The 24667-nt window shown below is 41.7% G+C and overlaps 1 protein-coding gene across 6 annotated transcripts in view; it reads left to right on the top strand.

Annotated features, from left to right (window-relative positions):
• BACH2 (BTB and CNC homology 1, basic leucine zipper transcription factor 2) overlaps window positions 1-24667 on the top strand; it is a 335186-nt gene that overhangs the window by 167573 nt on the left and 142946 nt on the right. For all 6 annotated transcript variants that reach the window (XM_005872093.2, XM_014544478.1, XM_014544479.1 and 3 more), the window contains one exon: window positions 23351-23499. The gene's annotated coding sequence lies outside the window, so the exon portion shown is untranslated. The remainder of the gene's footprint in view (window positions 1-23350; window positions 23500-24667) is intronic.

The raw sequence follows: 24667 nt of genomic DNA, 5'->3' as shown, positions 1-24667 counted from the left end.
AGGAGGAGGTTTCTCAAAAGTGTTTTGCCAGTGTCTGGTCATGCACGACCCCTGGGCATCCCCAGCGAGATGCTGTGAGTCACAGTCCCTACGGCCCAGGCAGAGATGAGCTTCACCTGGACTTGTGTCCTTTCCCAACATGTGCAGGAGGACCAGATTAGTAAAAGGGAACCTCGTTCACACGCGGGAGGGTTCTGCTGCCCAGAATCAGCCTTGACCCTGGAAAAGTCCAGCTTTGGTTACTTGGGAGGTTCAACTTAATTGAACCCCAATTAACCCAATCTTACAAATAATAGCAAGTCTTATCGCTATTCCTCCCAGAAATAGGGTTGCAAAACGCAAAATTACAGTGTAAGCCACGCATGAGCAAACATATTTGACCTTTTCTTCCTTTAGATATACAAAGGCTTGCTCCAGGATGCCTAACATTTACATTAAAATGTTTTTAATTAAATGAGCAATGAATGACGGGAAAAATTAGACAAATAAAAAATTAAAAATCAGAAAAACAAAGAGAAGAAACTCCTTATTCTTAGAGATTCTTGGGATTCGTGGCTGGCTGTACAGTCCTCTTAGCTAACCTGACTGGGCCACGTGTTTTCTGGTTAGTTAAAAAAAAATCAGTTAAAGGATGAATAGTTACTTTTAAAAAGATACTACATACCCTATATAACATACTGACTTAAAGCCGCAGATGAAGAGTTATTCGCCAGTCTTTCGATGTGAGCCCAAGACCTTCTCCTGGGGTTTGGGTCTGCTGATTGGAAGTTCTCTGTCATTTTTTATGCACATTTATTGCATGACTTTTGTGTTCAGTCTCTTAAAATTGAAAGAATTTTTAAAGCCATTTGCAACACACTCTGAGTGCAAAATCATTTTAAATTCTTATTATTTCCCAGTATTTCACAATTATTCATGTCTAATTCAATAGCAGATTTCCTTCGGCAACTTGCTCCTTTCATGTCCTTTATTTCACTAAATTTTCAGAAAAATAATTTTATTTTCACATTTGTATTTCATTGGCCAACATACTATTTAATTAAATTATGTAGTTACAGTGACAGGTACAGCTGACATTAATAGTGTAAGCATGCGGTTCCCCGGGTACCAGAGAGCAGCCTCCAGCATTCACTGACCAGTGTCCTCAGTATATTTTATAGGCTTATAGCAGGGGTCCTCAAACTACGGCCCGCGGGCCACATGCAGCCCGCCAAAAACATTTATCCGGCCCGCCGGGTGTTTTTGCCGCCGCTGCCTGTCCTGCTTAGCAGCCGACTCGTCCCGGGCCCGCAGTGCGCATGTGTGGAATGTCTCAGGGACAGTGAACTGGCCCCCTGTTTAAAAAGTTTGAGGACCTCTGGCTTATAGTTATGCAGATATTTGGCTTCTTCTGAGGGGCCAATAAATATATCAATGTATTGTGTAATAGGCAAGCTTTGCTCTGAAAATCTCGAACATAAGAGAATTAGTATTCCAAATGGTTTATTCTGATAAGGTACTGTTTTGGTTTTTTTCTTGTGATTTCAAAATTTGTGTTACATATAGAATGCTCACAGTTTGATCCTTGAGATAGAGAAAGCAGGTGTTTCTGTTCTTATTAGATGGATAAAGAAACGGGCCCAAAGACAGTTCGCTCCACGAGAGTCGTGACCAGCATGGACTTTCTATTGTGATGTTTGGTTTCAATTCCTTGTCCTGTTTTTGGTTCTCCCCCCATTTTTAGGGTGCTAGTAGGGCCTTATTGAATACGCTCTATCAGGGGCATGTCTGTTTTGTTCGTTGATATCCCCAATACCTGGAATAGGGAATGAGTGAATGAGTGAATGAATGAGGAAGACAGGTCATACAGCTTTTAAAAAAGGTAGTTGGAGCCAGCTCTTCTGACTCTTCATTGTGTATCTTTCATTTACATCAGGATCTCTGGGTGCTTTGCTGGCTTTTCTGAGTCCTTAACGGTCCTGAGACCTGAGAAAGACCCATTTATCTAGTCACAGACAAACTGTGACAAGTAATACAAAGCAAGATGACCAACTCCCTGATTCTGACATTGCTTCAGTGGTAGGCAGATCACATATGTTTTCACGCACACACATCTGGGAGTTTTTCACTTGGGCATAATTACCTGGAAATGTCCAAGTTAGTTTTCTTTTCAAGGTGAATGAATACTATATTTTAAAAGGTTGTTTTTTCCAACAACTAAATGTTTGTTTTATTTAAAACATTTTTACCCACTAAGACTCTTCAGTAAATGTTAATTATATCTTTCTAGCAACTTTGACAGTATTGGGTAATATCAAATTGTGAATATTTTCAATAAATAATTACTATTCCAGCTGCTGGAATATTATATAATTTTAGAAGGTTGTTTCTGCAGCTGCTTATCTAGTCTCTATATTCAAATCTCAGCCTTTTTAGTTTAAAGTGATGGCTCAGTAAACCTACATCACAAATCAAGTGGTAGGTTGAACTATCATTATACATTTCTCTATAATGTGTACCATATTTTAAATCATGTATTTTGGACATTATATCAGTGTTTAACTTGATTTTTGGCATCTGTGAATTATTATTATGTCCTTCATTAAGTCTTCATATTTTAGTTATTGATTGAAACTAACATGATTAACTAAAGGCAGAATGGGCTGGGTTCCCAGGAGACCTTGGAGGGATCGTGACTTAATCACCATCATTAAATGTAGCTACATGTGCATGACAGGTACAAATTCAAACAGTTCCTACAGCATGGAGACAAAAGGTCCCAATGATGTTTTTCTCATGGATGCTCACAAGTGTCACATAAACCCTTACATGTAAATAAAGTTTTTACATTTTGTATTATAATATGTCACATGTTTGTACAAAGGAGAATAAAACATAAAATACGATATTTAATTTCAGAAAATATTCTGAACATTTGCTGTGTACTTGGGACTGGACTCAAATTTTACTTTATATTCTAATATCGCTTTTAATCCTCACAAAGAAAACTCTATTTGGTAAGTGCTGTTATCCATTTTATGATACTGGATATAGAGGAGTTAAGTAACTTTTTGTAGATAACTTATAGGCAGGCAGACCCTGGATCCAAACCCAGGTCTGGTTAGGTCCCAGAGCCCACACCCTTAGTGACTGTGCTGTGCGGCTACCTGTTTGAATACCTGCAAAGAAGAACAAACGATCCTTCGCTCATTCCACTTTAACTTTAGCTACTTACAGTGACCCTGTTGGCTTAATGTTGACAGCTTTTCTTAAGAGTTCATATTGGTCTTTTCATGACTAAAGCTTTACCACTCATCAAATGTATATCTGAATTAATGAGAAAATGAACATTAACAAGATAATTATAGTTCATGTGTACTGGTCATTGATATGACTGTATACACAACAGATAATTACAGACACAATGGAATTCTTTATCACAGTTGTTATCGGCTATGGGGCTGGATCTTTCAAAGGAATAAACTCCCCCAGTGGGATTAGTGATATACTTGGATGCAATAACAGGGGCTCTTAGAAAGCTGTTTTAATCACTGGAGAGTAATTTTTCCTAATTTGCAATACAGTTGCTTGAAAGAGTTATGTACTCATGGAATATCATTGTCCTCTCATCTGGTCTGCATTATCCACAGAGCACGAAAAACTAGTCAATGACAAGAGAAGTCAGATGTGTGAAGCCACTTTCCTATTCCCTTAGTATAAATAATACATGGTTCTCCTTCAGGTTTCTTGGGTAGCATTACACTTCTGGAAGATGTCCACAGGAGATGGCTTTGTGTTAAAGCTTTTAGCTTAAATTTTAATTGCTCTAAGGCACCGATTTTTAGCCTTTTTCATCTCATGGCACATAAAAACTAATTACTAAAATTCTGTGGCACACCAAAAGATATAATTTTGCCAATCTGACAAAAAATAGATACAATTTTGTTTTATTCACACCAGATGGATATTGTTGTGTTGGCTGTTGTCATTTTTTATTTGACTGTCTAAGGGAAAAGAGGTTGGTGCCCCTGACTAGCTAATCAGGTATTTCATGTTTTAAAAATTCTTGTGCCACACTAGTGTGCCGTGGCACATCATTTGAAAATCTATGCTGTAAGGAACTTTACCTTGTCTGTTAGACTTAACTGTCCTTAAATGTAGCCATACAATAAATGAAACTATAGTGAATCATAAAAGAAAACTGTTACAGTTAGTAATAAACACAACAGAGTAATAACTGTAGATGCTTGTAAACATGAGGTAAAGTAGAAGAAAGTGAAGGTGAAAAAGAAAGACTTTAAAAGAAAAGAGCCTAAACTTAGGTAAGGTAAAGAACACTTGTTTATTCCTGATTGTTATGTAAAGCAAAATAATGGAGAGATGTATGTTGATCCAAAATATAACTAAAGACTGGAAAGCTAAAAATAAAGTTCAAGAATTAGGAAGAATTAAAGATATTAAAGAAAAGAGAAAAATCAAAGCTAACCACATACACATACTCTAGAATTATTTCTTTTGTCTTTGATGGAATTCATGTTTTCATTAATTTGTTCGTTAATTCCATAATTATTATTGAGCACGTATGGTGTCTTAGGTGACATGCTAGGTGCTAGGGCACAGTGATAGACAGTTGGGCATAGTTCTTGCCCTCAGGGAGCTTACAATTGAGTGGAGGAGACATAAACGAGTAATAGGCACAGGTATGACAAAGGCTGTTACTGCAGAAATATAGCATGCTATAAGATTAACCTAGAAGTAAACCTAACCCAGACAGGGAGGTTCAGAAAATGTTCCCAGAGAAAGTGCCGGCTAATTTTACACCTGAAGGATGACCAGGTGGAGGGGAGAGAAAGAAGAGAGAATGCGTGAATCCTGAGGTATCGGTGCTGGTGCTTTAAAGAAAACTGAAGTTTAGGGCAGCTTGGACCTAGGTCAGAGTAGAAGCAGCAGCCAAAGAGGAGGCTGGAGAAGGATCAGCACCCTGAAATCATGAACAGCCTTGGAAGCTGTGTTCCAGCTCCATCCTAAAATCAGTAGGAAGCTGGGAAGTGATATGATTGGGTTTCCATGCTGAAAGGTCACTTGCGTTGTAGAGGATGGCCTGGAGAAGACGAGGACTGGTGAGAGACAATGAAAGCTGGGACTCTTGTTTCATCTGCAGAAATGTGAGTGTCAACGTGACAAACCTTCCTGGAGTGATGATGTCATCAGTGACTTGTTTGAGAAGTCATCGATGTAGCATGTTATTTTTCTTATCTATGTATGTATGTTATATTTTGCAATACACAGAGGGCTTTCCTACATAGTATCATACTGCCCGTTGTTACCCAGGCATGCTTGCCTCCATTCAGCAGATATTAGCCTGCTGTTTTCCAAGGGCTAGAGGGTAGTAATAGAGCATAGCACAAGAAACACGATTCCTGTCCTGGTGGAATTCACAGTCCGCTTCAGGAATGTAGACTATAAGCAAGGAATCATGCTAATAAACAAGATGATTTCAGAGAGAGAGAGAGAGATGAGTGCTATAAAGGTAATAAATTGGAGCTATGTGATTAGAGAGAGGGTGATTATGGGGAGGTATGCATAGGAAGGTCAGGTAATGCCTGACATGGGAGCTAAGACCTGAATGAAGAGAAGGACCTTACCATGCCAAGACCTGGGGAAAGAGCCTTCCGAGCCAAGGCATAAGAAAATGCAAAAGCATCGAAGCAGACAGGACTTGGATCAAGGAATAGCCCGCAGGGTGAATGAGAAGGGGCCTGGCTTGGCCGGATTCTATTCCAAGAGCAGGGTGAAGTCTTAAAGAAAGGTTTCAAGCAGGAGGGTGATGGTAGGGAGGGTGATAATAAGAATCCTGCTTAACCATGCTGTATTTGAGATGCATGTTGGACATACAGTTCAGATGCTGAGTGGGTCATTAGATATGGATATGGGGGGAGGGGTCATGGCAAGATAGAATAAATTTGGGAGCCCTCAGCATAGAGGTAGCAAAAGCCATAGGCCTGGGAATGAGTGTTGTTAGAGAAGACAAAAAGTCCAAGGTTGGATCCCTGAAACGCGTAACCATTTAGAGGGGGAACCAGCCAAAGAAACGGGGAAGGAGTCAGAGGTGAAGTGAGAAGGGAAGGCGAGAAGCTAGGACAGTGTGGTGCCACTGAACCCATGGGAAGAGGCTGTTTCATAGAGGTGAGCAGCTGAGTGAAATGATGCTGAGAAGTCATGTACGATGAAAAGACTTGCACATGGAACTGGGAAGATGGAATCATTGGTGACCTTGATAAAAGCACTATCTCTAAAATAACACAAAACTAACTTACACCAGGTTAAGAAGAGAATGAGAAAATAGCGGCAGCAAGTCTAGACAACTCTTCCGAGGGTCAGAGAAAGAATGGTACCTGGAGAGCTTATGGAACCAAGAAGGGGTATTGAGATGAATGTTTTAAAAATGCTTGTGTGCCAGTGGTCCAGGAGAGGGAGAAATTGCTGTCGTGGGGAGAGTGACGATAAATGCAGGACAAATCCCTTAAATGAGGGAGAAGGGATGGGTCCAGAGCTCAGGACTAGTGATTGATTCCTGGTAGGAGGAGGCAGAGCATACAGGAAGCCCAAGAATGGGGCAGTCCATCCACATGTCCTCACTAAAAAGACTGACAGTAGAAAACAGCCAAAAAATGGGAGACATTTCTTTTGGGGGCTCTGAGACAAGAAAGATGGAGGTTCTACATTTGTTATTTATGGTTTGTATTTTTTTCACTTGTTTGGGTTTGGGGAGTTCTTTACCCCTCTTTCTAGGGAGATGGCAGCCATTCGCCGCTGCCCCCGCCTTCGGTTCTCTTCCTCCAGCTGTCTCTCACCAGTCCTTGTCTTCTCCAGGCCATCCTCACAATGCAGCCTATATTGGATCGGCCTCCTCTCTCTGGCCTGTTAGCCAGGCTGCCTCCCAAAAGCCCGGGGTGGGGAGGTGGAGGGAATTTCACAGAGTCTCTGTAATTGCTTTCGTTAAGCACTTTCAGTAACAGCCATGGACATGTAGCCCAGTTGTCCACTCATCTCTGATTGGACCCTTCTTGACCTCTGCTTGTTATGTTGATTAGGAAAGGAAACCACTCTAGAGTTGAAAATCTCCTTTCTCCGTTTGAGACTGGAGGGATCAGCAGCTGGAGCCCGTAAGCGTAGTCAGGGCTCTATTTCATCCCAAGCAAATGCTGTCCTTCTTCCCAGGATGATATTTTAAATATTATTGTTGCTGATGAGAATGATTGCCAGTCATTGCCTTCAGTATCTCAGGTTAGTGATACATGACTTAACTCTGTGTCATCTCAAGACATCCCCCAGGTGAGGGGGTGGTTTCACAAAAAAAGGAAGTGAACTGTGTCTGGTTTCATTATGAGGCTGGGACTTGTATCGGTCTTTATACCCCAGGGACAGGACACTGTGCAGAGAAGAATTCCTGAAATCTGTTTCATCATTAAACATCCTCTTGTCTTAGATAGTTCTCAGTAGAAGAAATAAGTAAATATGGTAAATATTTGTTCCGAGTTTCCTTTCGGAATTGACCGAGCAGGATTCAGCACAGAATACATTCTGAGTCAATTCTCAAAGGCATTGTTTACTAAGTTAGTTTTCACCCTAACTACTCACTGCTTTGTAAGCTTGGTACAATTTCATGATTTAAAAATCTCTTGAGCACAGTTCTCTTTCATGTGTTCCTTTGGCACTGAGTGGATAAACAAATAAAGAGGGGGGCAGGGGAAATGGGTGTTGTAGAGTAGACATTGAATAATGGGAATAAATGTCAAGGTACAGTTGTATACACACACACACACATACACACACACACAAATAAGCTTCACAAATAGAGAATATGGGGAATAAAAGGCAATAGCAATATGTGAAATGGCTTTGGAGGCTTTAATTCCTACAGGATCAATCCTAGTCAGTGATGTAAGGGAGCTACCCAAAACATTAATGAAACTTTTGCGTTGCAGGACTAAGAAGGTGATAGATTATTTCGTCTGTTCCTCACTGTTAAAATTAGGCTGTATTTCAGATCACATTTTGATGGACATATTGGTAAATGTACTTACTGTTGGCTATTGTGTGATATTAGATTTAAATGGTCACTTTTAAGTTTAGAGCTTTTTTTTCAAAGGACAATGGCTCAAGACAGTGATGGTGTGAGAGCTTGAAACCATGTCCCAAGTGATATTTGAAGGAACTGAAACCAATTACCTAGAGAAAAGACTTGGAGTGAAATGAGATGGAGCCATGATTGCTCCCTAACACATATGTAGGTGTTGTCCATGCTCTGGGCACCAGTGTTTCTAGGCTACAAGGAGGCAAGTTCATCTCAGAGAGAACTCTCTAATAATACCTGCAATGATAATGTGCATATAATTCTCCAAAATGGACTTGGCTGCTCAGGAGATAGTACCTTTCTTCTCATTGGAGGTGTTTAATCGGAATCAACCACTTAGTGGTCAAACCTTTGATGGTGGGTTGTACTGGCCAACCCTGAAAATGCTTTTCACCCTGCTATGGTATTTATTGGTGTTTATTTCAAGAAGAGTATAGGTTTACTTTTCATTAACCATCTATGTGATGAAAATAATGAGCAATTGATACCAAATAAAAGAACTAGCCATGTCTCCAGAGTTGCTGCTGGCACCTGAGGGTAATTTTATTGAATAAATATCTCCTAAATACTCCAGTGTTTATGAAACTTTGGCTCCAGAATATGAAAAGGTCTTCTTATCTCAAGAAAGAAAAGGAAAATGTATTGACTACAGACCAAGGCCAACGAGCTTTGGTCCTGTTTTCCTCTTTCTCGTTGCTTTAGTAGGGAGCCTTGGAGAGAACAGGAAGCCTATAGTTGATGCAAGAAGTTCATTAACTCCAAAAAAAATGTTGATGCAATCTTAGGGCATAATGTGGAATGAATCTTAATTACTTTGAAGCTTAGAGCCCCAAATTTTGCAATCTAAAAATAAGAACTTTTAAAGAAGATTGTGATGACTAAAGCCAGGAAACTTGCCCCATCCTTCACTTTTCTTCTTGTTCATTTGGTAACAGTAGACTTGCCACCCCCATCAATAGATAAAAGGACTGAAAAACAGGAAGCAACATCAAATAGTTTTAAATTACTTTGGGAAACTCCTGAAAGTGGGTGTAACATGTGTGGGCCTTTAAAAATGAATCATATTTGTGCATTTGATGTATAGCTACTTAATTATTTCTTACAGTTTAGCCTAACGTTCATTTGGCATTTTTCTTTTCCTGGCTACATTTGGTCCTACCTTGATGTGTGTTACTGCCTTTGGTTTGGTTCCCACTAGTACCATCATGTTGTTAAACCAGCTGCTGATAAATGTGTTACAAAGTATGTATGGGAAAAAGAACCCACAAGAGATAAAAGAATTCGATGATTTAAAAAAATTAAAATTTGGTTAGTTAACCCATAGCCAGACCCTGATATATTTGGCTACAGAGCAGCTAGATGGGAAAAAAAATGTGACTAACATGTTTCAGAACAGTCTCCCCAAACAACAGCCAAGGAAACCTTTGTTGTGTATTCTGAAAGCCCCTTGCAGCCACCTGCACTTCCTCATCCAGAGGGTCGGTGCCCATGACACTCACAAGTGCCCAGCTACAGTCTGCAGGCTACACAGCCCTGAGCTGGATGCCCCCAAGAAGGCCTGGCCCTACCATTTGTGCAGCTAGGGCAAGAGTACAGTTGAAGCTCATGTGCATATGTATAAATATTAAAATTAAAAGAATCAAGCTAACAAATGGGTTGCATGACATATATTCTGTCCTTCTACCTTCACACAGTGACCTTCAGAGGGCCACCTTTTTCACAGGCTCCTTGGAGTTCTGAACTGGGATATGGTGTATAGGGAGAGCCATTGAACACCCTGACCCTTCTTTCCTGCCCCTTCTCCTCCCATTCCCCTGCTCTGCCCCACACTAGGGGCCTGGAGGCATGCACGTGGACACTCCAGCGCACGCACTCAAGGGACATACACATCTCCTTTAACAGCTATCCTTCGGCTGTTTGATCACCCCTTCCAGGGTGTAGTCCATCAAAAGGAGGAAGGGCCTAGAACCGTGGTGGGCAAACTGTGGCTTGCGAGCCACATGCAGCTCTTTGGCCCCTTGAGTGTGGCTCTTCCACAAAATACCATGTGCGGGCGCGCGTACAGTGCGATTGAAACTTCGTGGCCCATGCGCAGAAGTCGGTTTTCGGCCTGGGCGAGTCTATTTTGAAGAAGTACTGTTGATATTTGGCTCTGTTGACTAATGAGTTTACCGACCACTGGTAGGAAAACATTCTTCATTGACCCTAGAACAGTGGTTCTCAACCTTCCTAATGCTGTGACCCTTTAATACAGTTCCTCATGTTGTGGTGACCCCCAATTTCATTGTTACAAATTGAACATAATTAAAGCATAGTGATTAATCACAAAACAATATGTAATTATATATGTGTTTTCCGATGGTCTTAGGCGACCCCTGTGAAAGGGTCGTTCGACCCCCAAAGGGGTTGCGACCCACAGGTTGAGAACCGCTGCCCTAGAAGCTCACACGGGTGGGAAATTCTTTGGTATTGAAGGGGGAAAGCATAAATTAAAGAGGGGGACGGGAGGGAGTGGGGAAGGGTGTTCCCTGTCCTGGCTGATGGGGCTGTACTTCCTGTGGGAAATTCTGTGGAATCTGCTGCACCTCCTGTTCGCTCCTGATGCCAGTTACTTCCCTCCACACAGTGATGGCTCTGAGGACCAGAGCCAGGCAGTGCACCCTCTACGAGGAGCATGGTGCTTCTGGCCATGGCAGGGGCAGGTGCAGGCTCAGTCCTGAGGTTTCAGTAGAGCATTTTGCCTGATTGTGCCTGAGGTCTTCTTATCCGTTCAGCCTCTCCTTCCAGCTTTGTTCCTGTCCCCTTCAGCTTGCCCCCTCTTTCCATACACCCCTAGATCTCTGACTGGGGCCCAGATTTAAAGATTGCTCATTTTTAGAGTCCGTCACTCAGCCCTTCCTTTTGTCCTCTCCTGCGTAAGTGACCTTAATAAAATTGCAGGGAATTGTAACACTTTGGGGAGTGGAGAGTGGGGGGGTGAGGAGGGGAACCACTGAACCCTCCATACCTGAAGATTGTAAAGCAAAGACCTGTGGGGTGTATTGTACCCCTTTTGCCACTTTCATAATCACTGACCAAGCCACTTAATCTCTCTAGACCTCACTGTCCCCATGGTCAAGAATGGAGAATAATGAATGCCTGTTTCTAACTGCTTCAAATGGATGTCTTCAGGACAAATTTCTAAGTTTATATGCGCAGGGCCATCAAACTATCCCATCAAGCCCCTTCCAGGAGAACTTCATTTAACTCTCCAGTAGCTTTTTTCTATGACAAGAACTATGATTCAGCTTTCCCGGAGCTGACAGAAAAGCATGAAATCTGTTTCTAACAGATGTTCCCCCATGATCCCCCAAATGTAAACATGTTTGCAAGACGATAGTGAGACAACCTGTTTACACAAGGAAGTACTTAAAAAAGCAAACAAGAAAGCATCACCCAGAGCAGCCACTGTGATCAAAGTGCCGTCAATTATTAGGGTGTAAAGGGAACTGATGACTCAACTTAGCACCACCGCGGTCTCCAGATTTCAGTTTCGTAACAGAGTTTCTTTTCAGGAATATTCTTCATTTACACACAAATCCGATTTTCTTTCTAAAATGTTTCTCGATTTTTGTCAAACCGAAATACCAGGATCCCTTCAAAAGATGACTCCGATACCCAGGTTATGCTCAGAGGAGCGTCCTGCCGCCACGCTCTGCCATGGGGAACTGAGGGGTTTATACTCCCGGGTCTTGGTGCCCGAGAGGAGGGACAAGGTCCTCCACACAGCAGCTCCTGGCTCTCTGGTGCTGCACCTCCCCAGTTAGTCAGACGCAGCACAGAAACTCTCGGGCTGCACGGTGGTAGAAAATAACTTTCTGAATCAATCAAAGTGTGATATTTTGATACTTTCACATGCCTGGGTATTCTGGGCAAATGCGTGCTTAAATCAGTGACTCATGGATCAAGATGCAAAGTAGGTCTCTGCATGCTGGCTGGCTGGAAATCAGTTTTTAAAACTGAAGCAAAATATAATCCAGTAAAATATATGTATCATTTGTGTCACTTGTGGCCATTTTGGTGAAAATAACCACCACTCTCCCTCAAAGTAGTGTACACTGGGAGTCTGTCCTGATGTGATGAGAAAAGTTGTACATAAGGAAAAGTATCTGCGTGAAAACCCATGAGAAGTCCCTGATGATAGCAGGAGGTTCAAAACTCCTTTAGAATGTGGTTTCCCATAGAAACAAAACTTTGAGAATAGTGAGGCCAGACCCTGTGACATCCTTACTAACAATTTCCACTTAAATAGATCTCAGGCGGTAGGCTGAGACCCTGGCCTGGCCTTGTAACGCCACTTCAGTTATGCCATGTAGCCTGGGTCTCAGGAACTCTCTCTGAGTCATCGTATGGGTTGTCAGTGACAGGAGGAATGCCACTAAGATTATGACCCAGGAGCGGGACCATCACCCAGTATCAAGTGAAGAGGCACTAGGAGTGTGGGCTCTTGGTATTGGCAGTGCTATTTAATTGCTCCATTTACGTTTTAGGACAGCGGACCACCGGTTGCCAACCGCTGTTCTAGGATCTACCTGTGCTTTAAATACTTAAAGATACTCAAAACTGCAATCCACAAAACACACACACACACACACACACACACACACACACACACACACACACACAACTGTTAGAATTAGCAAGCAAGTTCAGTGAGGTTGCAGGATAAAAGGTCAATGTATAAAAATCAATTTTATTTCATATACAAGCAATGAAAGACTGGAAATTAAGAAAACAACCCTATTACAATAATATCAAAAAGAATGAACTTCTAGGGAATAAATTTAACCAAAAAAGTACAAGATTTATATACTGAAAGCTACAGAACACTATGGGAAGAAATTAAGAAGACCTAAATAAATGGAAAGACATCTAATAGATTAGAAGATAATATTGTTGAATGTTAATACCACTTAACTGATCAACATACATATTCAACACAATCCCCCAAATCCAAGCTAGTTTTTTTTGCAGAAGTTGACAGGCTAATTTTAAAATTCATATGGAAATTCAAAGGTCTCCATATAGCTAAATCAAACTGGAAAAAAAAACAAAGTTGCAGAACTTTCTGATTTTAAAACATAGTACAAAGTTTTGAAGTCAAGACAGTGTTGTCATAGGATAGGCAATGGATAGAATTTGAGAATCCAGAAATAAACATTTATAATCAGTTTTCAACAAGGATGCCAGAACGATTTGATGGGAAAAGAATGGTCTTTTCAACAAATGATGCTGGGATAACTGAATATTCACATGCAAAAGAATGAAATCAGACCCCTACCTTACACTATATACAAAAATTTACTCAAAATGGGTCATAAAACTAAATGTAAGAGTTAGAACTATAAAACTCTTAAAAGAAACATAGAAATAAATTTTTGTGACCTTAGATTAAGCATTGGTTTCTTAGTTTTGACACTCACAGCACAAATCACAGAATAAAAAATAGAACTTCATAAAATTAAAAACTTCTATCTTTCAAAGGAAACCATTAAAAAAAATGAAAAAGATGACCCACAGAATGGGAGAGGATATTTGCAAATCCTACATCTGATCCAGGATTTATGTGCAGAATATGTAAAGAATTCTTACAAAAGATAAATACACCAATTAAATAATAGGCAAATGAATAAAATAGGTATTTCTAAAAAAAAGACATACAAGTAATTAGCTAATAAGTGCATGAAAAGATGTTCAACATCATTTTTCATTGGGGAAGTGCAAATCAAAACTACAATGAAATACTAAAAAAAAAATCTAAGGGTTGGTATTTTCATCCCTATTTTTTCATGTTAGGAAATTGAGCTTTCATTTAAATTAGGTGGCCACAGGCAGTCGGCTGGGATGGGACCAGGTCTGTCTGACTTCAGGCTGTTCTCTTCCCACTGCTCCTCCAACAGAACTCTGTCTCTGGCTGCACAGAGACCACAGGGCCTGCTGCTTAGAGTGGCCAGCGTATCATTCCCAGGGGGCAAAGGTATGAAAGATTAAAGGATGCTCTTGGAGAAAAGGCAAAGTATTCAAATACAAAATTGGAGATTGTTACTTTTATGGCAAATTAAAAAATCAAGTTTAATTTTTTAAGAGTGCCATAAAAGGCCAACAGGGAAAGAGAAGGGGAAGGGGGGTGGGGGAGAAGGGGCAGGGGAAAAGCAGAATCCATGACAGCAAATTAAAGAGCAGAACCCAAGAACATCAGGGCGGCACAGGCACGGAGATGGCGAGGGAGATGAGTATCACCAGCGTGGCCACCGACGTGGGGAGAGGCACAGCCGTGCTGACAGCGAGTTTGACCAGAAGCCAAGTGCGGATGTTCCTAGAGCCAAAACAAGAAAGGTCGTTTCTCATCCAGAGAATGTCACCTGGGGATGTGCCAGTGACCAGGATTCAGTACAGGGGCCCGTGGGCAAGTGAACTCGGGGGATTTTAACCTGGGTTCACGGATTCCTATGGGTCCATGGATTCGCAGGCTTGTCAGGGCCCCTGAACCCTTCCTGCTATGGTGAAAGGTTTTGTGTCTGTGCATCTTTTTCTGGGGAGAGCGTCATCGGGTTGTTAAAGGGCCTATAACGGGAGAAGGGTTTTTTTTAAATGAGTTTAGATGTTTCTCTTCAGGTGCCAGGCTAATTTTCCGGCTGTGTGATAGATTGTGTTCTATGGTCTGGCACTCCTAATATTTGGAATAAAAATGAATTCTTAGCGAATGATCTCACTGCCTGCAGTGCTGTCTGATTCTGCCCTGGCATCTGATAGAACTTGTTAGGGGATTAGGTAAGACAGGATGTTGGTACATTTGAGGTCATTAAACTGAGATGGGGAGGGGGGCAAAAAGGAATCTTGCTAAATATATTGTGGAGTGGAACTCGATGTTGAATAGCTAAGGGACATTCTTTGTGCTCTGTGCCAGCGCTTTGAAACCCTGCTTAGAAACAGACTGGAGTGGCGGAGGCAGCTCCATCTAGATGTGGTGTGTTGGTAAATGCCTGTCTTTCCAAGAAATACTGTTTAACTTGTCCTTTTATGGAGGAGGCGTGGAAGTGGTGCTGTACTGGTTTGCACAACATTTTTGTAAGCTGATACAATAATACGGATCCTAGAGAAACAACAAAAGCTACTTTTTTACCTGGTGACCAGCATTCTCACCGTTCTGGTTTCCAGACTCTGGGAATAATGGAGAATATGTCACAGAGAGCATAAAGTGTATGCAAGGCTGTGTTAGATGAACTGTAACCCCCACAAATGCTTATTTTCTGCCTGTCTTTTCCTTCTGCCTTTGTGTTTGGATGGTCCTTTGATCTTATTCTAATCTTACTATTCGGAAAATACTCATTTAAACGTGTGCTGGATTGGGTAATGGTGATGGTTGCACGACACAGTGAGTGTTTTTCATTCCACTAAACTGTACTAGAAGATGGTTAAAATGGTAAGTTTTACATTTTGCATATTTTACCACAATAAAAAATGTGTTGGATAATACAGAGGGAAAAACCATTTTCCTTTTTGCGATGGGAATTCCAAGTACCTTTATATGTTAAATGTCAAGCCCTTTCCTATGTGTGATATGAATACGTAAGTAACAGGCAAAAACATGTGTGGGGTGAAATTTCTCATTTAAGTGCTGTGTGGTCCCAGCTCTGCACTCACTGATGTGGCACCTGGGACTGTGTATCCAAAGCAGACGATAGGCCCTCAGTAGGTGCTTTCTCCTTCCTTTCTTCCTTCCTTTCCTCACATCTCGGTTTCCTCCTTAGTCAAATGAGTAGGTTGGACTTGTTGATCGCCAAGGTCCTTTCAGTTCTGCTGATCTGTGGAGTATGAGAAAAAACGTTTTAAAGGCCCGCAGAACAGTATCGACTCCATATGGACAAACACAGCCCCCCGCGTGTACACACAGCAGCTTCTGCTGCTTCTCGCTTTCGCTCTCCTCTGTCCCCCCTTCTTTCTCTTCCTCCGCCTGCCAAGAATCAGCCATGAGCTTGGAAATGGGAGTGGGGAGGAGAAAGGATAGAGGTGACCGGAGACAGGGCTGGGACGTCAGGCTGGGTGAGGGGCCGCAGCAAGCCTGGGCTTGGCCCTGACTGCCACGTGGTTGTGGGCACGGTCACATTCGGGGCGGCAGCCCCACATTCTCGGCAGGGTATGTGACCACAGCAAGACTAAGCATGATTGATTTTTATGCAAGGCAGATGGTGGCAGGAACGTGGAGACTGTAAATCCAGAGAGAGAAGCTGAGTTTGTCATGTGAGGAAGAAGCAGCAGGAAGCAGAGCCTGTGTGGGAGAAGACATCTTGTGGGGAGATGGCAGCTGGAGGGGGAAGGGCGGGCAGGTGCGTGGCCAGAGTCTCCAGTCAGGGTTCGAGCTGGGAGCAGATTAGATCTGGCTGTAATAAATCATAGCCACAAGTACCAAAAAAAAAAAAAAAGATTGAAGGAAAAGACAGGTAGAAAATAAACTTGGGAAGGGGAGAAGGGAATTGAAAACAGAGAGGCCAGTTGCCACGATAGTAGCAGCCAGCCAGGTGAGAAATGATGATGGCAATAGAGACACAGGGGTGAGCAGATTTGAGATATAAATTGATGATAGAATCAAAGCACTTGCTGATGGATTATATGGTAGAAGTGAAGGGTGGGGAGGAAAATCAAAGATAACTCCTAGGGTGGAAAACAGGGTCGATGGTAATGCCTTTTCCTGAAATGGAGCTTCACACTCCCCTTAGACACCACATGCCTCCCATGTATGTTGTTGGGGTCCTTGTCTGGGCTGGCAGCCCTCACCCCTGCTGCAATGATCAGCTCCGAAGACTCCACTAGCCTCACAGGGGACCAGTCCAGCAGCAACTTGCCTTGTGTGAGACCCACTTGTGCAACCTGGAGGTCAGGGGGTACCTGCCCCTGGCAGATGAGGCTGCAGGCATGTGCAGCTCCCCAGGAAGAAGTATTAGCTGATAGGTGAAGCACACAGAGAAGCAAAGTTGTCAGATATGGAGAAGGGAGCAGAGCGCCCTCAAGAGCCCAGGCCAAGCACCGAACCTCAGAGGAGCCGGGCACTATAGAAGCCCATCCGAGTTCTCAAGAAACTGCCCTTTACCAAGTTGACAGGCAGCCCCTCCAGTGCGTGCCCATCTGCACTCCTGCAAATCCACTCGTCACTGTCTGCATGACTTTGTACATGATCTTTGACATAAGGATGGAAATGACGATATTTTGAATAAATAAATGCTTCGGGCATATTTTGCTTGGGTATTGCAGGAATGGTGATGCTCTTCAAAGACTGGGACCCAGAGTGAAACGCCTGATACGTGATAATCCTATGTTTATAATGTGCCTTCGGAGAATGATCTGGGTCACATTTAATAAGACCTGATAGTACCATTTTTTAAGAAACTGCACTCGAAAAATTTTAATATACTTCATGAAATATAATCATTTTAGTACTAACAAGCTAATCAACTCTTTTTACACAAATAATTAAATTGCTGTAGGACCCAAAGCTTTATCACTTTACTTTGACATTTTGCTAGCAGCATGTATAAAAGAGGTTATGTTTTCTTGGGGGAGAGGAATGTCGTCTCCCACATGGTATGGATGGCAGTGTTGCACAGGAAAAGGAGGGGGCCCTTAGAGTCAGGAGAGTATGGACTCAGTTGCATGTCATCCCCTTTCCATGAATGTGACCTTAGGCAAGGCATTTTGCCTCTCTGAGCCATGTTTTCTCACCCACCATATGGGCCAATGATACCTGTAAAATTCCTAGCACAGTTAGTTCCTAGCCCATAGATGTTTCAGTAAGTGGTAATTATCATTATTATTATTATTTATAATAAATGCATGCCAGTATTCCATTTTTATAATATGAAGTCTACAGAAACTCAAAAAAATTAATTTCAAGTTGTATATTTTCAACACTTGTTTCTTTTTTAATTTTTATTTATTGATTTATTTTGAGAGAGGAGAGAGAGATAGAGACATCGATTTGTTGTTCAACTTATTGATTGTTTCTTGAATGTGCCCTGACCGATCAAACCCACAACCTTAGCATATCAGATGATGCTTCTAACCAACTGAGCCACCCTGCCAGGGCTATACTTGTTTCTTTTTAGCTTTTCCTTTTCTGGACTATCATTGGCACGTAGTTCTGATTGCATCATCCTGTTATGATACAGGTGAAAAATCTGAGCAAGCTCTTCACTATACATTGGGAATTTAAACATCTTAAATATCAAAGAAGTGAACTTTCTAGCTGTGGTTCTCCCACTAGAATACTTGGTCCCAATACCTGAAATGTGTAAGTGGAAACTTTCAGAGATGGTTTATCTTCATTTTCTCCATCCGGTCTGAAATGGCCAAATCTCCTCCCCAGTTCTTTCTCTATTGCAGGAAAAGAAAGGAAGAAAGAAAGAAAAAATAAAGCACGTTTCCTTGCATCATCTTTCCATGCCAGTAGAACAAAACACAAAAGCCACAAGACTATGATTCAGAGGTCTCTGCTTTACACAAGTGGCTATTTAAATTCTGTTTGAAATGTAGATTTTTAAAAAATTTCATCTCTGTAGTTTCCAAAAAATTAACGTCAATTGAAAGCCCTTCTGACCATAAAGTGTGTGTGACTCCTCCACTTAGTGCTTCTGAATATGAATAAGGACTCCAGAGCCACTCACAGCATGTTTATTACTGAGGCTGTCACCAAATTTTTATACAGCATGGGGCCAGAAGAACATTAGAGATTTGACCTTTTCTAATAGATGGTAGTCTCTAAATGCAATTTGTATTATTAGAACTACGTTTTGAACTCTTACTTTGTTTTCTGACCACTGTAATTTATCTTTCTACTCAATCCAGAGAAAAAAGCAGTGTGTGTGTGTGTGTGTGTGTGTGTGTGTGTGTGTGTGTGTGGTGTGTAGGTAGGTAGGTAGGTAGGTAGGTAGGTAGGTAGATGTGCAATAGTCATTTATTAGCCCTAGAAACCAATAGTGTGACTTTGGGCAGGGGGACCAGAATGGCATTTTGAAGCCAGGAGGTCAGATTGGCTCATTGCTGTCATCCAAGTACAACCTATTGGGATGCTGAGCAAAGTCAGCTTGTTTTGCTCGGTGAAGCTTTCAGCTCAAGTGATAATATGCATGATGTCACTGTCCTTTTGTATTTAGGCACACCTGGATTCAGGTTCAAACAAGAGTATGAACCAGTTCTGAATATTTGTCTTCTTTTCTTTGTATTGCTTTAAATCCCAGTAAGGTAGGAAGAGGTAATTAGGATAGAAGAGAATTGACAACAGAAATTCATGGGAAGCAATATTGGAAATCGGAAAAGCACTAAACCAAACCACTCTTATGTTTCTTAGAAACTATGTTGTTGATATTAGACCTGTGCTGTAGATAAAAAATAAAGCCACCTGTAATTTCCTGGGGGAAAGCAAACAGGGCTCTGCGCATCAGGTCCCATGGAAGCCACTGAGGAAATCTTAGCTAGGCGTTGAGTTGCGGGGATAGAGAATGCAATCAGCCTGCCTTATACCAGAAGTACCTGATAGCAAACCTGATCTCTTCACAGCTAATTGGTATAAACGTCTCTCTGCCCACCGCTTGCAGCTGGAGACCCACTTATCCTTCTATGACTATTGCCATAATTAAATGTCATTTACTTTTTTCTTAGCTTAGGAATGCAGGTCCCACTGACTTTTTCTTTAAGTAAATTTAAGTGTGTGAAAGAGGAAATTACTTACAGATGATTTCTCATATCTGGGATATGCTACTTTACTTGTAAGTGAATGAATGGTGACCATTCAACTATCTCTTCTGTAAACTTTCCCCTGCTTCGGTAACAGTAAATATGGAGAAATGAAAAAGAAGCGCTTTCATGCTTGGTGTAGCATTACCATCTCACCTCACCCACCTTTTCCTAAGAGCAGTCTGCTGAAACACTGCAAGGTTCTGTGATGTCTTTGAACATCAGTGTAGCTGAACAATGCCATGAGCACAAGGTGTCCGTGGCTCTCTTCTTCATCATTGCCTTGTCAGTAAATACTTGTTGAATGAATGGCTATGGGCCAATGGGCTTCTGGGGTCTGAAATTCGTCCAAGAAAACGAGTATGTGAGGCAGCCTACACTGAGCTGCACTGCCCAATCAGGTACCACTAACCACACGTGGCTATTTGAATTTCAATCCATTTAAGTTGATGAGAATTTAAAATTCAGTTCCTCCGTCCCATTAGACACCTTTTAAGTGCTCAACAGCCAGGTGTGGCTGGTGGCTGCCGCAATGAACAGCACTGATACTGAACTTTTCCTCAGCACAGGAGGTTATGTTAGCACTGGGACTAGAAAGGCCTGAGTTAGTGGCCCCGATCTTTGTAAAGTGAAATTCCCGTGTGAGCATGATGAGCCCTCATACTACAAAAAGTAGCCCTTTTACACCTCTCCCCCAACACTGTAGGAGCTCAGCCAAGAAAGGGGGTGGCCCACGGAGGTGACTCTCTCTTTGAAACTGACAGCCAAACAGCCATGGGGCTGTTAGCCACACTGATAATCCAGTAGTATGCACTTACTTAGCTACACCGGTTAGCAGAGCAGTGAAATACCTGTATTCATTAATAAAGAGCTGCGGTTTCCAGTGTGTCCAGTGGCTCCTTCCCCTGCCTCAGGAGCCCTGGCCATTTGCATAGGATGCTCCCAACCTTCCCTTAATTAAGCAAAAACGTTAGCTGATACCTATCCCATCCCTGGGAGTAGGAGGCAGCCAAGAGCCCTGCCCCAGCACTTGCAGCCTCGGATGGTGGGTGCTGCCCTTGGCCTCCCGGAGGGACTGCCTCCTAAGGGTTTTTCTTAAGCCTAGCCCATCACTCGCAGGGCCAAGTCCCAGTCCCAGAGCCATCTGCCTCAAGAAGACCTTAAAATCATTTTCTCCAACCCCTTCAAATGACTGCAGAAATCAAGGCACAGAGTCACTCAGCCAGCTCCTGGCTACTTCAGAGATAAAACTCAAATTGCCTGACTCGGGGTTGTTTTTTTTTTTGGTTTGGGGGTGGTTGGGTTTTTATTGCTGTATCTTCCTGTTGTCAGTTTTCTTAACTGTGGAATGAGGATTGATCTCTTTATGCCTCACAAAGGTGTTAGTAAAAAGAATAATGATACCCAACATTTTGTGTATGACTTATAGTTTGCAGAAATTCTCTCGGCTGCGTTTTCATTTAATCCTCACAAGAACCCATGAACTGTATGAGACTCAGCGGCAGTGAATGGCCTGCCCGAGAGAACAAAGCCACTGTGAGTGGCAGGGGTCTAAGTCTCCTAGGGCTTGGGAAACTATAAACTCGTGTAAATGTAACATAACATAACCACATGGCATTCCTAGTTTTTAGCTTGTGGTATTTTGCAGTTGAAGATTTAGTGACATTGAAAGTGGCAACTTTGTTCAAGCAATGTTTTTTTTTTTGCTTTTGCTTTGATAATGTGCCAACTGCACAGGCTTTGGTTCAGCATTAAAACTGAAGTGGGCTGCTTCGAAGTATATTTTTAAAATGAGAGAATCCAAATTTGTAATTAGCTCTAGCAATGCTAATTGGGTAGTTTGAGTATCTAAAGAGCTTCTGACAGTCATTTCTGTTATTACTGGTGGTTTACTCTTTGTATCCCCCACCCCCACAGCAGTTGGATCCTTTGGAAAAAATAAAGTGTGTTCTTTGAGGGGCCATTTCCTCTATTACCACTTTAGTTTTCACATCCTATAGTCCTGGTATACTTAGACAATATCTGATCGTGGCAAAGGAAAATCATTTAGAAGCCGTTCTACCCACTGGACACCTAATAATAGCAGAATGAAATTTAAATTGTTAAGAGAAGCCACAGAGAAGGAAATGGTCCAACTTTTTGATAGCCTTTTGTCTTTTGGACTTTTGATAATTTTGATAGAAACATTCCTTACTTTTAGATAAAATTTTTGGGAAGATCCATTTAACTTACTTCCAAAATAAAATTTAAATTTTTGGGCATCTCTCTTTTTCTCTCTCTCCTTCAGCCATTTTATACTATATGCTATATCCTACTAAGAAGAAATTGTGTTTACAGATAAGGGGAAGAGTGAAATCATTTCATTCTATAGAACAAAAAAATATCTCTTCAATATTCTTTTATTAGCTTATAAAAATTGTGGCGCTCTCTATATCAATTATCCTGTGGGTTAAATACATATAAAGGGAAAAGAAAATTTTTAGGAAAAGCTCACCTTCATATAATATGGAATGAAAAATTAGAAACAAAACTCTGAGTATTTGTGCGTATATGAACAGAGAATACTGGTCCATAATCCCTTTTTCTCAATTCTGAATCCAAAAGGTTCCAAAATCAAAGGGGTTTTTGGTAACTTCTTTGGTAGAAGAACCTGACCTGAACTAATGTGAGGCCCTATTTTATCTGACTTAATAGGACTGAGCATCTGTTTTACCACAGAAATACTTAATGTGTTTGTGGAGTGCTGCTCCAGACTCTGAATGGGGTATGATGTGATAGGTGGTAGTTCACCATAATACTCTCCAAAATTCAAACAGATCTGAATGCTGAGATATATCTGGCTCAGGAGTTTCAGTTGAAGGGGTGATGGACCTACATAACAAAACATCATCAGTGATTTATCAGGGTCAAGGTTACCGCTGATCTTTATGCTTTTCCATAGCTTCCAAGTATTCTCTAATAGGCATGCATTAATTTAGCATCAGAAAAAAGAAGGAATATTTGTTCAAAAATGAACATAGTGAGGCATCAGAGAATCATCTCATTTCAGTCAGAATTCTCGAATTTATCATTTGTTTCCTGGGTTGCCTTGTTACTGCAGCCACATGGGTCTTTTAAACAAAGGTGTTTTGATTTGTTGAAAGAAAACATTCATGAGATGAAGTAAAGGAGAAACTTACCTGTCCCCAAGCTGCCTTGGGGCTCAGGACAGCACGCAGTGAGGGATGCTCACCTGGAGAAAGTACTCAGGGAATCGGCTTCCACCGGGTTGAGCCCAGGCATGAATACCATGGGCTGTTTATCATGTTCTGTTGCTGTGGATGGGTCTGGGAGCACACAGCCAGGGGCACAGTAAGTTAGCTTAGCGGTCATAAATCAGGGGCAGGGAGGAACAGGATAGCAGGAGGGATGGGGAATGTTAACAGGCAAGGCTCACTCACTAATGGACAGCTCTTCCTCCCCAATCAGGTGGACACTCACTGACCTGTCACAAGGCTGCCCCACAGAGCTTTGGGGTCCATGTCTGAATGGATTGCTGTAGCCTTCTCATCTCTCCCTTCGCCCAGTTCCCTGCATCCTAAGACTCGAAGCCAGCACAGGACCTGGAAAGATTACATGTAAGTTTTGATTAAGGTTTCTTTTCTCAAACAAAAACAATGGTAAAAATTTTCTGAGGTGATCATCACAAATAGCCTAAATGCACATGAATGACTTTTCTTTTAACAAAAGCATCTTGAGAATTAGAATTGAGGAAGGGAGCTGGGGTTAGATTCTGCATATTGGTGGTGCCTTAATTTATGGTTCTTAAGCTTGAGCTTGCATCAGAATCATCTGGAGGGCTTGTTACAGTACAGCTTGCTGGGCCGTGTGCCCAGAATTTCTGATTCAGTAGATCTGTGGTGGGCTGGGAATTTGCTTTTCTAACAAGTGTCCAGGCGATGTTGAGAAAGGTCTGGGGACCCCACGTTGAGAATCACTGCTTTAGTTCATGTGACTGAAAGGAGGGATGTTAAAGGTAGAAAAGCGCATTAAATATTTGGTACTAAACATAACTCAATTAAGATGTTTAGTGTTCCACTTAACACATTGATTCATCTCTCAGAAAAGATAATTTTGAGGTCTTCTCATCACCGTCAAATTTGAAGTCCAGCCAAGTTGATGTCCTAATTCTGGCCATTTTACTCCAGGGTGGCTAGTACTAATCATTCATTGCCCTTGGTTTTCTACAGGGCTGACTAACAGTGTTGTTATTGGGCTAAAATGCCAATGACTGTCCTTTTGTAAGTTTGTTTGTCGTACTTTTAGATACTGTCAAAAGGAAAACATTTGTTTTCCTGGGGTGGGGAATATATTGCTTCCTTTCAAAGTGAATCATCATCATATCCCCCCCCCCATACACTTAAATGTGACTTGATTTTACAAAACACATGTGAGAAGGGAGGCACCGCTAAAAAAAAAAAAAAGACCAAGTCAGCTAGTTCAGGTGCGTGGGGTTATGAGTTCTCAGGACTGACAAGTTTTGAGGATCAGCATGTTATTGTTTCAGCTTTGGAACAAGCTAGTCACCTCTCCGCTGAGGACAAGAATAATTGATTCCATGTTAATAAAAAAAAAGTAGAAGAGCTTGGCTTAACAAATACACCCTTGGGTATATGTGAGCATTCATGTAAATGTACATATGTGTGTGAATCTATATGCATTTCCTACATTTGAATTTTAAACATTTTTTTCTTTTGTTTCATTAAGTCGATGTAAGTGTAAAAATAACCCGAGTGATGCTGTCCA

Source organism: Myotis brandtii, unplaced genomic scaffold (genome assembly GCF_000412655.1).
Source record: "Myotis brandtii unplaced genomic scaffold, ASM41265v1 scaffold365, whole genome shotgun sequence".
Taxonomy (NCBI): domain Eukaryota; kingdom Metazoa; phylum Chordata; class Mammalia; order Chiroptera; family Vespertilionidae; genus Myotis; species Myotis brandtii.
Note: the sequence above shows the minus strand (reverse complement) of the source record. Positions and strands in the feature narration are given on the sequence as shown.